The 16,491-nt window shown below is 48.1% G+C and overlaps 1 protein-coding gene across 7 annotated transcripts in view; it reads right to left on the bottom strand.

Moving 5' to 3' along the window:
• Positions 1 to 16,491, bottom strand: part of CBFA2T2 (CBFA2/RUNX1 partner transcriptional co-repressor 2) — a 58,503-nt gene that overhangs the window by 16,124 nt on the left and 25,888 nt on the right. The window contains exon 2 of one of the 7 annotated variants that reach the window (XM_042050781.1): positions 15,200 to 15,203. The exons of the other annotated variants lie outside the window; for them this stretch is intronic. The gene's annotated coding sequence lies outside the window, so the exon portion shown is untranslated. The remainder of the gene's footprint in view (positions 1 to 15,199; positions 15,204 to 16,491) is intronic. 7 annotated transcript variants of the gene reach the window in all.

Raw genomic sequence — 16,491 nt, 5'->3', positions numbered from 1 at the left:
GACGTGACTGGAATGGTGGGCCTGGGGCTGCAGAGATGAGTTGATATCAGCTACTCACAGCCCCTCTCCTGTGTGCAGTCTCTACTGTCTAATCTACCACCAGCTCAAACTGCAGCTTCCTTCCCAGCTCAGGGGAAGTGTGACCACACTCCCAGCTCCAGTGGCTGGGATCAGATTCACAAGACAAAAAAGAGGAGACGTGCTCATGTAATAGGGGGACGCTTTTTTTTTTTAAGTGGGATGTTTTGGGGTATTTTTGATTTTTAAAATGCAGACAACTCAGCAGACGAAGCCTAAGGATCTCCAAAGCACAGCTCCCATGGCAGCCAATCCCATTCCAGGGGTGCTCTGTATTGCACTGCCAGCATCTCCAGTGTCCATGACCCCAAACAAATCACCCTCTGAGATGATGGTCCCCACTCCCTGCTCTTCAAGCTGCCCCTCCTCTCGCTCAATTAACTCACTAATGAGATGTGAGCAGCTTGTCCCACCCAGGAACATGGCCGGGTCCCCATCACGTCCAGCTGCACCCCAGCTCAGGCTGTGAGGGAGCTCAACTCAACTTCCACCTCTCTCCAGTCATGCAAGCTGGGCTTGGGACCATTACCATCTAATTTGTTATCCAAAGCTCTTACCAGTACCTGTCAGCTGCAAGAAACTCAGCTTTTGAGCCAGGGCAAAGTGATTAAATGCTGCATTCCCATAGAGCACTGAATAGGTGGCAAACTTCTGCACTGAAATACAACACCAACCTGCTACTTCTCGACTCCCAACAACAAAAACGCTGCTTTCGAGAGCAGGGAAGACACAAACTGGCACCTGAGCCCTCGTGCTGCTGCCTGGGATCTGCTCTGTCAGCCCCAGCACCTGCTCTGCCACCGAGCTGCCTCATTTATTTTCCTTATGGCAAGTCATGGGGAATGCCAGCGAGGTAACAAATGAACTTCATTATTCCCAGCATTTCTTTCTGCTGTTTGCAGGAAGGGAAAGCAGGGATGACACACACTGAAAATCCATGTTTTCCTGCCCTGTCAGTGCAGGTGGAGTAACTTGAGTTGGAATCACTACAAAATCCACGTCCCAGAACATTTGTGTCTTCATTTATCTAAGCCTGCTTTCAAGAAAAGGAAAAAATTCTAGGCTTTCATGAAGTGGGGAGATACTGAAGCCAAGGGAAACGACTATTAATTTTAACATATAATAACTACATTAATCCCATATTGCAAACTACTAGACATGTGGTCCAACTTCCATACAATTGAACCCTGATGTGCAGACTCTCCCTGCCATTTCCATGCACGAATATGATGTTGAGATGAATAACCATGCATTGATGTAGGAATATAACATCATTTATACATGTAGGCACCTATTCCAGGCAGGTGAGTTTATCAGCAAGAGCAGGGAAAACCCCCTGACTTTCCTTCCTCTCCAAAGAAATGCAGCAAAACAGTGAGAGAGCTGATTTTGTGCACAAAGTTATGGGTATTTCTACCACAGAAAGTCTGGGTTCCCTCACCCAGGCAAGGAAGGGAAACATTGCTAAATGACCCAAATTTTTCTATCAAAACAGCACTAATTGTGCCTCTCCAGCACTTGGTGTCAGCTGTGTGATGACCATCCAGGCACCCACTGTCACCACCTGCCTCCTCTTCCTCTCCCTCTTCCCATGAAACCCCCTTTCGCAGGTGTACATGGCCAACCTGGTACTGCCATACTCTGGAGAGCACAAAATCCTTGAGTTTTCTCCAATTCCTTCCTAAAATGTTCCTAGGGCACATTAAGAAAGCAGAACTAATTTGGTTAATTTACAGGGAGGAAGATAAATTTCACATGGAATTTATAACCCCAAAATAAAACCAGCTACTGTGTGAGACACCAAAACTGAAGCCCACAAGAAGCCAACACCTTCTTTTCCAAGCCCACTCCAACAGACAAGAAGCAAACAGGATTGTTAAATTTAAAAGCTTCCTGCTAATGACCTGGGGCATCTATAAATGGAGATAAAAACCATCTTTCTGAAGCTCTTCATTTTTAGCCTAAACACATCCATTTAATGAGAATCATGTGAGCAAACCAGGCTGTGACCAAGGGCTTGAGTCAGCCTTGAGTTGACCTGGGGCTAAAACTGAGCCAGTCAGCTGCTCCCTGGAGAAAGGCTGCCTTCCTAGTCTCATTCTTTCACTTCCACCACTTGGAAATATTTACTGGCTCACCAAGAGCAGCTTTTCAGCGCTGCTTCCAGATGTGCAGGGAGGGTGCAGAGATGCTCCTTGAAACGTGTACAAGTCACTCAGCTGTATCACTCACCTAAAGAGTCAAATGCCATCACATATTTTGGATGATAGTCTAACAAGAATAATTGTTGTCAATGACTGAATGCTCCAAGTACCAGAGCAAGACACCTGTCCAGACTGGAAACATTGAACTGTTTTCCTTCCGAAACTCCTCCTTGCAAGCTTTACCTGGATTAGAAACCCAAATGCTGTTGCTACTTCTCAAGCAGTGCCTGCAGGAGCAGGCCAGACACGTTTATGGCATGACACTTTGGCTGCCAAGCTGCCAAATGTCCAAACTTTGCAGTGACATGTGCTCAGCTTTGCACCAGGACCTGCCCAGGGTAACCAGGGAAGGAGGCGGCAGCGACGTGGACACCTGGGCGGGAGAGCTGCCTCCCCGGCCTCAGACACACTGGAATTTCACATGGGAAGACGACTCAGAGAGAGCAAAACCCAATGAGATGCTGTTTTAGTCTTGGCTCCATGCAAGAATTCCATCTCCTCCCAACAGTGGCGGGCTGTGCAGCACAGATTTCGCAGCGCTGAGTTACAGATCTCAGACGCTCGAGCTGCCGGCTGGGCACGGGCAGCTGCAGGCACAGACCAGGCTGTGCTCCTGCCCTACATATTCATGTGTCCCATTTAAGGAGCCCAGGTGTGCAAGAGACTAGAAAGCCCAGAGCTGTGAGTACACCTGGAGCCCTCCCTCCCTCCCCGACACGCTGCAAGGCCCTGGGTTCATCTGTCTCTGCTCTGGCTGTCGGTGTGCACCAGATTTCCTTCGCTGCTCCAGTTCCCATCCTGGCGTAACAAATTAAAAAGGAACATATGTCAGGATTAAGTGCAGCTGATGACTTGCCTTTCTGGAGAGGAGAGAGAGCAAAGTGAGACGACGGGACAAGATGGCAAGAGAAAATCTGGGGTCTCAACAGATCCTCAGAAAAGTCCCACTCCTACATTCCCAGCTCTCCAGCACCACAGCACATTTCAGAGGGGGCAGTTTCAACACCAACTCGAGACAGATTTTATCCTCTTTATGTTCTTTAAAGAAGTCTTCCACCTATGGTGTTTAGTACAGAGAGAGTGTTGCTGGGACAGGTAGCCCCTGACGAATGGCCAGCATTTACTTGCACTATAAACTGCATAAAGAAGCTGTTTTATCAATCTCTTCATGCCTGTGGGCTTGAGAAAAGGGAAAAAAAAACAGCAACAAGTTAGGGAGTATCTCAAGTACACTGGAATTTAAATTAATCCTTAAATTCCTTTGGCAATTAGAGAATAAACTAAGTGATGAAAAAGAAGTAAAAACAGGGCATGAGGAGAACAAAAAGCAAGATAAGGAACTGGAGAAGAGTGACAGCGAGGCAGACAGACACAAATGGTCTCCTCCTCTTCCCAAAGTCCAAAATATAGTTCAAGGCAGTATCAGGAGGTGCTCCATTCTGCTCAAGATCTAGATTCCATGGCAGAGCCATGGATTTGCTGAGACCAAGGGAACACAGGAAGAGCCACTGCTACAGTGCAGAAAACGTGGATGTTTTATCTGAATTTACACTGTAGTGTCTGCATGGGCACAATTTAATCCCTGAGCGAGCACATGGAGTATGTGCAGGTTTAAACCCTGCTATCAGCTCGAGACAGCAAAGCTTTCCTCCTCCCTCACGGGACATGGATTTAAAGCCTGTGGCTGGGTGTTTGGAGGGCTCCTACAGCAGGAACGTGGATATCTTCAAGCCATTCCTGATGCACGGGTAGGATTCCCCTTGATTCCCTGGCATGAAAGTTAAGGAGGAAGGATGAACCTGCCTGCCCTGGGAGTGACTCTGGAGCTCTCATTTGTAAATAAGCTGCAAAGAGTCAGAACCCCGTCTCCCCAATCCATGTGCCAGACTCGAGCTCTCCAGCTTTCTGCAGATGTTAAACCATGAAATATCTTGGAAGAAATAAGAGAAAAACCACATTAAACGTGAGACAGCCCTGCAACACCAGCAGCTATGCCCAGGTAAGGGTTTGCTTTGCTCTTTGGCAGCTTGCAGGATGGAGAACAGGCTCAAAATCAGACTTTGTCAGCAAAGCTTTGACCACCAAGTGGTTACATTGCAAACCTGTAAATTAACAAAGATATTTTTTGAGCAAAAGGCTGTGTACAAGCGTTTGCCCAGTGCTTCAGTCTCAGGAGGGAAAGCATGTAATGGTTTCAGACAGAAAGAAGAGGCTTAATCAAAGCAGATGTTTCCAACTTTCATCTAGAAGAGGCAGAACATATTAATAACCTAAAAAGCCTCTCCTCACCTCAAAAAGTTAAAAGCCCCAAATTCATACCTGCCTCTTGAGAGCAAGAGACTGGAGAACTGTCCCAGTAACAGCAGCCAAGCTTAGCTCCAGCAGGAAAAATTCTTTGCTCACCCACGAGCCAGGTCTGAGCTTGTTCCAGAGCCAGTGGACAAACAGACACCCCAAAGGTGATCCAGCTATCCCAGAACATCCCCCAGAGCAAGGGAGATCAGCCACACTCCAGCCACACCTCTCCTTCCACTGGCCCTGACACCTCAGGTGAGCACTTGGACTAGAGGCATGAACTACAGATCACCTAAAAGTCAGCAAAATACCCCCTTCCTACAAACAGTCCTTGGAACTTCTTTCCCCACCGTTTACACAGATCAGAGTTCCTGGTTTAAGATAAAGCAGTGCCAAACTTGGCTAAATGGATAGAGAGGCCATTGGAAACAGGGAAATGAAGGAGGGACAGACCTTTAACAGCCCCTTCTGACCCACACAATTCTGTAATTCTACAAGCAGCTCAATGTATCATCGTGGAGGACAGGCCAGGGAAATGCCCAAGCCCAGCCATGCCAGCCCCAGCGGCCCCAGAGAGGAGGATGTGCTGCAGTTGGCTCATCACAGGGTCCCTGTTGATCGTCTGAATGCAGACGAGAGGCAGCATCAGTGTAACCTGACCCGATAATGTAAATAGGGTGAAATGAAATATGGTTCGCCACCTCCCCAGCTTTGGCGAATGTTTATTTTGAATAACATGCTTATCTGCTCCAACTGCTCACCATCTGTTTTCAGTCTCCACCAAGCTAATATTTTTCACATTTAGGAACTGAGAAATGGGAAGAATTACATTTTAATTTTATTAACATCTTTCCTCTGCTCCAAGGTTGCCTTTCCCTCCCCTTGATGGCTCTAAGCCATCTGTAGAGCACCTTTGCAGTTCTCCAAGGCATGCAGATGAGAGGTGATCTACATGCAAAGCAAGAGCATCATTACTCAGGCTTCCAGAAGATGCCATTTACTGCTTCTCCACCGCAATTCCCTCCCTCACCTGCTTCCAGACAGCTTCCCCCAAGCTCAAACTCAAATCACATCGTCAAGGGAAAAGTAATATTTTATCTTTTTGCGGCATCGCTGCATCAAAAAGCGATGGAGGGGGAAGACTGAAGATAAGCATCAGGAACAAGGCAGCCAATACAGCAGCTTTCGGGAAAAAAAGGATGGTTGGGTCTGTCCCAATTTGGAGACGTTGGGAGGTTTGTAGTCAAGATGACTTCTCTATACAAATACTGACATTTATTTGCACGAGGGGTGGTTTCTAGAGGTCTTTCTTTCCTTGAGTCAACAGAAGGTCATTTACAACCAGAACTGCAGGACACAAGTGCGTGGCATAACCAGGTCACCAGCAAGGCCTGGTCACACAAGGTCCTTGTCCATCCTCCTGCCTCCAGGCCACAGAGCTGGCCAAGATGATACTACAGCATCTGTGGCAGTGGGTAACTCATGGCACTGCACAGATACTTCCTCCACTCCATGTGATCGGCCTATTTTTACCCCGTTTAGCTTGGGTTTATGGCACATGCCGGCTCCTGAGCTGTAAGATGCTGTGGGAGTGGAGAGGGCTCGGCACCTCGCAGGAGAGCCTTGCATCACACAGGAGGGAGCTGCTGAGCCTGGGATAGGCATTTTATAAATCAAAAATAAATGCGTGTATCTCCATTGCCATCTAGTCCTCTCCCACACACAGCTGTTTCACTTTAAATCTCAATTCAATGTGAAACTCAGATAGAAGAACTTGAAAGAGCAAAGTATGTTATCGTTTGCAAGCAGTCCAGAAAGCAGTTAATAAGGGAAATAAGATTAATAATTTATTCCTGAAGGCAGACTGCAGATCTTTATCCGTCTTGCCCTTCAGTGATTTTTATAAAATCCTGTTAATGTGCCTGGCTCTACAAACTCAGCGGTAGCACAGGTTGGATTTCGGAGCAGTTCCCACCCAGACAAGGCGGCTGCAGCTCCAGCTCTGCCTGTGCCATGGCCATGTCAGACCCATCAGCACAAACCTGCCTGCATGGCATTCCTGCCTCCTGAGCTCTGCCTTCCTCTGGGGCCATGGACTCAGGCCAGGACCAAACCCATGGATGCAGGATTCACCCCACAAACTATCACATCCAACATGTCCCAGAGCTGTTGGACCTCAAGCCCCCAAATTCTGGTCATCTTGCTTCTACAAGAACACAAACCACTCTGCTGTGGTAATCCCCACTCTCCTGCTCTCTGTTCCATGAAGGAGGCAGGGAATTGTTACTCAGAGCATGAAAGCTGCCCTGACAGCCATTTCCACCCAGGAGCTGCTGCTGCTCTAACCACCACACCGCAGCCATTCCCTTCCCACACCACCAGCACCCCTACAAATAAGTTCTGGGGACCCAAGTTCAGCCCTTGATGTCCCTGGCAGCAGGTTTTGCTCATCACTGTCTCAAAGGGATGCTGTGAGCTCTGCCAGGGAGCCCATGGTGCCCCAGGGCACAGAACCCTCCTCATCCTCACCAGCTGATTGCTCTGCCCCCACTAGAGACAGCCACCCTGGAGGGAGGGATATACTCCTGGAATATAGCCCAGGAGAGTATATTCCTGGAAACCAAGGCCTGCATTGCAGTTTTAGGACAGGAAGCACTTTGGGGATTGAGGGGAGTGATCCAGCCTTCCCAAACCACCCTGTTGGCTGGGTTATAGCCTGGGACAGGGCCCTCATTCAGCAAAGCCAGAGTTGCTCACTAATTCATTTGCTTAGTTACTGCTAAGTATTTTGGTAATTTTTCATTAATTCATTGTTCCATTTAACATTACAGAATCAAGACTATTTTTTATTTTATAAATCACCCACTCCTATAACAATATTAAGAAATATTTCCTCCTCCGCACTATTTACTCCTTGGGCTAAAGCGCTCGGAATGAAAAATGAAAGCAGTTACAGATATCAAACAGGCAATTATCACAATCATAGCAAAAAATTAGTTCTTAAAAGTCTCAGCCTGCTGCAGTGCTCTCCAAAGCCTCTGACTGAAACAACGGTGGCGGGAGCAAAGTTTCCAGATGGGAACATCTGTGCCTCATTTGCCGCAGGGAAGAAAACACCAGGAAGATTAACGGCTCCCGAGGCTGGTGGAGCCCAGACACAACACGTACAGAAGGGATACCGTGGAGAAAGGCTTGGAGCAACAGCCTGCTATCAAAGATTATTATTATTTTTTTTTAATTTAATGATTATTTTGTGGGGCTTCTACATGTGGGGAAAGGAGAGCTTGAGTTTTGCTCACTGTAAATTTTGTGTAGAGTGAAAGCAAGACTTGAATTAATCATGCTTATATTAAAAAAAATAAAATAAAAGCAGCACTTTTCCCATCTACTTTTTAGATAGAAAAAGTAATTTTAAGAGTTGGCTTTAAGGGGTTACACCCCCAAAAGGTCTGAAATTGCTCCCTGCCCAAAGCATCAAGGCCATGGATTTGCCCCTCTGGGGTCCAGTGAACACCAAGTTTACACCAGAGAGTAAGAAGTGATCCAACAAGTGAGAAACTCATGGTTGAATGATCAAGTCTCCCCTGACAATGGCAGCAAAAGCCTGTTTCCCTCAGGGGCATTCCTTAAACACTACCACAGTTTAGGGACCACATTTCCCTAGGTGGGCAGGCATATATAGAGGAACAACTGAGGTTGTTATATAGAGGAACAACTGAGGTTATATAGAGGAACAACTGAGCACTGGGATTTTGGGAGTGCAAATCTGTTTTTCATTCTGCTTAGGCTAAACACCATGGGGTAAACAAATCTGGAACTTTTGTACCTGTAAAATTCTGGGAGGTCCAAAAGAGGGGAAACACAGTGAAACAAGCTCTAAGTTTAGAAAGCATTTTCCACCTTAACAGAGGCTTCAAGACAGCCTTTAGGACATGATTTTATCTAGCCCTCATAAATCCTTTTAAAACTTGGATTGCTGGCCATTTAACAAACAGCTCCACCCTTCTGCTCTCCAGATGAAACACATTCGCACTGGGCTCCATTTTGTTCCCTCCTTCTCTGACCCAGCAGTACCAGCAAAGCAGCAGAGCCTGGGGAACCGTGGTTAATTGGCATCCTCTAATTACTAATTAGCTCTGAGGGGCTCTCTGCAGCTCCAAACAGTCAACAGGAATGCATCCACTGATTTAAACAGGCTTGGGAAAAGCAGAGCTGCGGGAGCAGGCTCCTAGGAATGACCCAAGGAACTGCACAAGGAATCCACAGCTCCCCATAGAGGATCCAGCACGGGGCCACCACCACTGCAGCCCTTGCTGGGCTCTGGAGGAGCCTCAGGGAGGCTACAGGGTTGTCTCACCCAAGAGGAGCATTCCCAGAGGGTTCTGGCTGCTCTGCAGCTTCTCCTGCACAAGAGCCTCTCACATGGATGCTGCAATTAGAGAAGTCCAAGCAGTGTCTGTGGCTTGAAAATCCATCAGAAGAGATTTAAGCCACAAATTCATCCCACCACCACTCCACAAACTGCATTTAGGACCCTGAGCCTCCTCACTGTCCAACTCCACCCTTTAACAAAAGAGCTGAGGAAAGGGCAATGTGCACAGAGCAGATCCCAGCAGGAGCTGACAGCCGCCGGTGCAGCACACCCAGCGAGGCCACAGCTCCCACTCTGCAGCACTGCCCTTCTCCCCGCTGAGCTGCTCCAGGAAATCCAGGCGAGCACTGCAGCTCTGGCATTCCCATGGCTTCCCCAGGAGAAGCCCCTTCCCAGGGGAGTCCTGCAGCTTCCGCACTGTGAGTCTGGTTCATCCCAAAAGGGATGGTCACCAGGTCAGCGACCCTCCTTTTTCACTGCCTGGTGTTTTATATCCCAGCTCTCAGCTTCAGTAGGAAAAGCTGTGGAAAAGAAGGGCATTTTCTAGCCAATTCCATAAGAAACTTAGGAGGTGCAGAGAAGGATGCTGTTTCTGGGTCAGCACAGTGAGCCCCTTTGCTGAAAGCTTCCCACCAGCGGTCCCGCTCTGCTCACTGCGGGATGAAACCCTGCCTCTCCAAGGACAATCATTTTGGGAGTTTCCTCTGAGAAAAGCATCCCATCAAGGAGAGGCCACTGCACCTCCTGGTGCATTTTTAACCCCAAGCAGCTGAGGGATGGTGTGACACCCTTTATCACAGTGCCAGGTGAGCTCAGATCCCAAACCCACAGCTCCTGGCACTTCGGATCCTGCCCACCCTTGTGCCTCTGCTCACAGTTAGCTGCTGGGAATAAGCCTGGCCACATGCAGGACGAGTTCCTACAGGGATGTGAATGGTCTGCACAAAAGCTCCCACAGGTTGTTATGAGGGCAGCAAGGCTTACTCAAGTTTTTTGTCATCAGAGAACCCAGAAATCCTTCAGCCGCAGCAGCTCCTTCGGGAGAGACAGCCTTGTCTGTGAAACGTGTCCTCTTCCCTGGGCATCCCTGAGACTGGATTGCACCTCCACAGTGATTCTGGCTCACTGGATACAACAAACACAGGCATTGTCCATGACGTGGACAGGTCCCCAGTGCCACACTGCTCTGCCTGGCACACCCCAGGGATCCCTACAGCAGGGCAGAGGCAGCCTGGAGCACCTCGGAGGAAGGAAGCACAAGGAAAAAGGGGAACAGCTTGAAAATCATTAAATCGTTTAAAATAAAAGATGAATTTGAACCCACCTTAAAATCACCCACTAACTGAAGATTTGGGAGCTTTAAACCTGACTACTAAAGATATACAGGAGGAGTTGTAAGTCAAGCTTTAAAACCATTTAAGAAGACATCCCTCTTGCTGTCCTCCATCTTCCAAACCCTGCTGCTTGACAGTTTGGTCCCCAACATTATAAATCAACCTTAAAACCAGCACTGACCTCAGAAAACAACCAGTACTGAGCAAATCTGGATTTCTTAGAGCATCACAAATATCACTGAGCACACAGGGATGTGGGCTAATGAGAACAGGAACAGCAGGTCTGGGGTTTAAGGGTAGGGGTACCCAGTGAGTAGAGAGTACTCAAAATGAGTAAAACACAAACTGGGGTAAAAAAAGTCTCTGCATACCAGGCAGACCCAAAGCACCAGTGCCAGCAGCTCAAGCACCACTACCAATAACTGTAAATAACAGCAATTAAAAAAAGCAAGGGCACTTCTGAAAGAAGCGAGATCTCAAGGCAGAAAACCACATTTAATCCATAACAACCAATGTGACCACAGAGAGGCACAAATAATAGCAAGGACACCCAAAACTACTACAAAAGCCTATATTAAACTAGAAAAAAACCCCAAACAACAAACCTGTTTATAAAGCACAGACCAGGTACAAATCCTGACCATCTGGAGAAGGAAGCAGTCCCCAAGCTCATAGTCAGAGGGGCCAATTTAGATGAAAACAATGGTCATTTTAGCAAAAACAAAACAGAAACCAAATCCAGTGCAAAACAAACCACTAACCAAGTTCTACCACAAACCCAAAATGAAGCAATCAAGGAAGGATACAGAAAAACATCTCCCTTGGGTCCCTGAAGTCATACCATTTCCAAATACAAAGCAGTCTAACACAGAGTCTCCCTTCTCCAGATGGAGGCTGAAGAGCAGGAGCTCACCACTGCCAGCCAGCTCCAGGGCTAAAGTTCCACCAGACTTTATCCAAAACTGGGCAAGTTGTCCAAGAAATCAAGGAGGAACTTGGGAAAGATTTGGGAAGTCTCTTTCATCCCTTTTATTTACAACCTCCTACAAGTGCCAGAGGGGACTCCATCCCTCTGTCAGTGTCTGCAGGGAAGGGTCAGAGCAGGGACCAGACTCTGCTCTGTGGGGACAAAAGAAACAGGCAGGAACCGGTGCCCAGGAAGTTCCACCTGAACATAAAGAACTTCTTTACTGTGTGGGATTGCCCAGAGATGGCAAATATCTCCCTCACTGGAGAAATTCCAGAACTGTCTGGACACAACCCTGTGCCATGTGCTCCAGGATGACCCAGCTGGAGCAGGGATGTGTGACCAGAAATCCCGCTGTGGTCCCTTCCAATCTGACCCACCCTGAGATTCTGTGACCAGGAGTGTCCCTTGCCCCGCAGAGCCAGGGCGGCTTTCCCAGGCAGCCCTGGCACAGTGCTGGCAGTGCTGCCCACACCAACACCCTTCTCACTGCCCTGCTGATATTCCTGAGGTAGCCAAGCCTCGCTAATGACTCCCCAGCTCCCTGGCTCTGTGGAGAGCTCACTTCATTCACTTGGGCGCTAAGTGCATTCTGTGCTGCCCAGCTAATAGTCCCTGCCATCAATGGCACACACAGGAGCCCTGCCAAGACGACAATTCTGCCTCTTAAAAACACTCCTCACACCACTACACAAATTGCTCTTCCTCTGTGCCCCAAGCCTGACCAGCATGTGGGAACTTTCCACCATTCCACGGAGCTGGAAGCACAGGAGGAATGCGTTTAGGGGTGTGTTTTGGAGGGGTATAGGGGCCTGATGATGTAGAGGGGCCCCTACACAGCTGGAGCACCACGAGCCAGCATCTCCGGCAGAGTCCGGGCACAGAGAGATCGGGATGGACAGGAGAACCATCAAAAGTCACTATTTAGAATCGTGGCATGGTTTGGATTGGAAGGGACCTTAAAGATCACCCTGTTCCAACCCTCTGAACACCTTCCACCAGACCAGGTTACTTCAAGCCCTGCCCAACTGGGACACAAACACTGCCAGGGATGGGGGATCCACAAATTCTTGGTCTGTTGAGGGAATGATCCCAGCAGAGATGGATCAGAGCAGTGACTGTTTCTGCTGTGCCTCCTTCCCCTCCCTCTCGTGGGCAGCAGAGGTGGAGAATTTCCATGGATAACCTCTGGAGATTCAGTGATGCACGGGGACTGGAGAGTGAAGGTTGGCCCAGCAGCTGTTGCACTTGCTTTCAACCCATCCCACTGCAACACAGCACAGACAAGACTTTCCAACTCATCATTCTCAGGGTTGTCCTCAGGTAGTTACCAGTAAACTGCATTAACCTGCTCCCCATCAACTGGAGTACGGGGGAAAGACAAAACCCCCAAAAGCTCAATTGCCAAAACTGCAAGACCAGGGCACAAAACAACCCAGCAAACCCCCAAGTTTGTTCTGAACTGCTGTTTTCATCCCCTGGTCACAGCAAAGCCTGTGCCACAGTGCCTATAAATTTCCTCTAATGATGCAGCAGTGAGGCAGAGCCCCATCTGTGCCTGGGCACAGGTGAGACTTTTCACTATCGTGTAAGTGCAGGCTGCCTTTCAATTACACTCACCAGCCCATTAGGCAAATTAGATTTGCATATGAGAGGATAACTAGAAAGTCAAGAAATAGGCCCTGAAGGAAAATACATTCTATAAGCTACATATCCCTGGGAAGATGTGGACAGGGAGTTTGCTGTTCAACCCAGGGCTACTTTAGGTTTTCATGGTGTTCAGCTTTCTCTCAGTGCTGGCATGGGTTTGAGGACAGCCTCTCCACCAGGCAGAACTGAAGCCAGACAAAGACATCTGCGTTCCCTGCATTCCCACCTCCCTAAAAAGATGCCCATTTCTGCAGGGCTTTGCATCATTTGCAGGTTCTGCCTTGCAGTATGCTGGATAGGAGATTAAAATATTACTGGTGTGAGAGAATTTCAATTGACTCCACCTGGATTTCAATAATATATCACTAAACTACAGAATTATTTCCAGCACCCTAAGAAGGTCCACGGGGATGTGATAGCCAGTGGTACGGCATTACACTGGTGTCCCATGCCACTGAGGACAGTCATGTGGACTAAACAGTTCTGCTCAGGTGATTTTGAAGAATTCATCTGCCTGCACACACTTTTTTTTTTTTTCCTGAGTGAGTGTATGCAAAACAGAGACAACCTAGCTCATCTCCCAGAATCCAGATGGCACTTGCAAACCTTGTCTGTGTATCAAATGTTGTTTTTTAGATCAAGTGTCCCTGGTTGACAACACAGAACTTCACGATGCTATCTTTAGAGAGGCTTCTCTGCAAAGAAACACCCTTGGAGCATACGTTGCAGGAATATGCTAATGTGGCAGAGTGTTTTCAGCGGCCACAAATGGATCTGTTCCTGGGAGCTCAGACACCCCACAACAAGCTGAGCCTGGCTGGAGATGAAGGCTCACCCTGCCCCTACGGAAAAGATGCGCCAACAAGTGAAAAACCGCAGAGAAAGGTTAAGTTACACCACTGGAGAGATGCAGGATGAGCTCACAGCAAGGGCACTCACACATGAGAATGATGATTACCAAAAAACCCGACTAAAGGAGTGAGGGCAGCTCAAAACAGACAGCAAAATCTGAGATTTTCCATTCCTTGACTTCTCCTACAGGTTTAGAGATTCTTACCCTAGTTCCTGTTCAGCTAAGTGCAAGGATCTTACAAAAACCCAATGATTTTCTTCCTCAAGGTCTTCACTTCCTCCTCCAGATTGCATGCAAAGATAAAAGCAGCACATGCAAAGTAAGTTGTTTAAAACCAGCCCATTAATAAAGAACAAAACTCTACAAAACTTGCAGTTTCACATATTCCTGAGATAGTCATGTTACCCTCAATGAAAAAAAATAGTACCAGTTGTTAAAAGAAAACACCAGCACCTCCCAAAAAACCCACCCTGAGTTGTTTTCTATTCTCCTCAGCTCCAAGAACAAGAATCATCACCTGCATGTGAAAAAGCATGAAAAAACCCAACTTATACACAGTCCCCACTAAGCAGCAAAATGGCTTAACAAAAACCAGGAAAAAACAAAGAAAGCTGCAGAAACAGGCTATGATCCAGCTCAACCCTGGGGTCAGAAGGTGACACCAACAGCACTGAGGTGGCAGAAATAACCCCCTGTGCCTGCTGCTGAAAAGAACATTTCAGAACAGTGACATCAGGTAAAGCAGCAGCTTTTGAAAAAAGAAAGTGATCCAGGAGGTAGCTCCTTCCATATTGCAGGCGCTCACAGTAAACACCATATGGCCTGTTAATTTAATTAGGGAGAAGAAACCCCCTAAGTTTGAGATTTGACTTTGAAGGGTTTAAAACAAGTCTGAGGAAAATTGTTTGAGATACTCTGTTAGGTTGCCTTGCCTCCTTCATCCACCTTCTGACCCGCTGGACCTGGTGGCTCTCCCCAGGCTGCACAGCACCCCTAAGAGCTGGAATTTTTTTTTACACGTCCACTACCTTCACCACCACTGCACCTGCACAGATGCTTCCCAGGAAGATCTGGGTGGTCCATGCCAGGCAGCCAAGCCAGGAGAGGTCTGGATCAGGAAGGAGGTACGTGCAGTAAATAAACCAAGCATTTCAGCTGAACACATCTTCTCAGATAGCAACCAGAATTTTTATCTTAAATCCTCACAATCTACATTGGCAGGTCCCACCCGTCAAAGAGAGGATGGAGCTCACGGTGAAGGTCAACCTGACAAATGGTGGAGCACCAATGCTGAGACACAAAGCCTCAGGGCAAGTCCCCTCCCTATCCATAAATAAGTTTGCATTTGTAATCTTGAGATCAACCAACCAAACTCCAGCCATCCCCAAAGACTTTTGTATGTCAACAAAGTCTCACTGCAGCATCTAATTCCAGACTAGCCAGGACACTGCTGAACAAAACGTCATTCTCCATTATGAATATATATTCCATGTCCTCATGTGAGGAGGGAGGGGCATTTCTAGGATCATTTCCAGCTAGAAATCTGTATCTGTACCATGATGGGACACTGCAGCACCACTGTCACGCTGCCCTGCCAGGTCTCAGCACGAACTGCTCAGTGCATCACGCGAGAGATCCCACGGAAGGGGCTGCTGGGGCACCACCAAGAATGCAAAGACACAAAAGGTGATGATTGCCTGAGGAATGGCCTCCCGAGCTGTAACAGCTGAGGCTTACAAGGCTCTGGTAGGCTCTCAACTTCAGCAGCCCCCTGAGGCCCAGGCAGGAGCAGGAACACCTCAGCCATGGTGCTCCAAGGACCACCACCCCCTCAGGAGCTGCTGTGTCAGGAGCCTCCAGCACAACCTTCCTCAGCACAACCTTTAGGGAGTCCCAGCTGGGTAAGGGAACCACAACATTTCTGCAGAGATGTGCAACAGACCAACCGACCTGGGGCCTGGGACAGAGCTTTGGCACCCAGGCTGCTCGGGCAGAGGCACAGAGGGAAGCTCTGCCTGATGCCTCCAGCATGGGCACGAGCTGCCACCCTCCTCTACTCCTGCCTGGCACAAAGGAGGTCAGGGCTGCGTGGACCCACCTGTGCTCCCCACCGGAGATGTTCTGTGCCTCTGCAGAGCAGGTGCATTTCCAAGGCCCAGGTAGGGCAGCAAGGGATGCTCCCTCCCTCCCTCTCTCCTCTTACCAACTGCAGCCCATCTTGCCTCGAGGAAAATCCAGGATGCTCCACGCCTCTCTGCCAGCACTACCACAAGGAGAGATTTTGGGAGGTTTGGGCTTTCATGGAACCTGCTGCCCTGTAGATAAATCGTACCAGAAAACCACATCGTTCCTGGAAATTTGTAACCTCAGTTGGCATGGAGTTTCTCCTTGGCTCCTCTCAAGAGCTGACTACACTCACAAATTAACATCCCACTTGTTCAATTATGTTCTCCTTTTCTATCCAGACCCAGGTTGGGATCTGTGTGTCCCTTTAATAGGTGTGTCACAGCAGTATGCCAGAGTTTCCCATTTTCTAGCACAAAAAAAAAAAAACCAAAAACAAGGCCAAACCCAAATAACAAAACATCTAAAGCCCAGCAGACTTCTTCCTGCTAGCAAGGAAACCTCCTCTCAGGACACTGCAAAGATTTAATTTACTACCAATTGCCCTCTGGTTATTTTACATTTATGGGGTGGGGGCTGAAGAAAGGAAGAAAGCAGAGAGGGTGTAATTAGCT

The sequence above is a fragment of the Corvus kubaryi genome, unplaced genomic scaffold (assembly GCF_017639235.1).
Source record: "Corvus kubaryi isolate FWS band 111438036 unplaced genomic scaffold, C.kubaryi_AGA036_p1.0 134, whole genome shotgun sequence".
In the NCBI taxonomy this organism is placed as follows: Eukaryota; Metazoa; Chordata; class Aves; order Passeriformes; family Corvidae; genus Corvus; species Corvus kubaryi.
The sequence above is the reverse complement of the archived record's forward strand: the minus strand, read 5'-3'. Positions and strand labels throughout refer to the sequence as shown.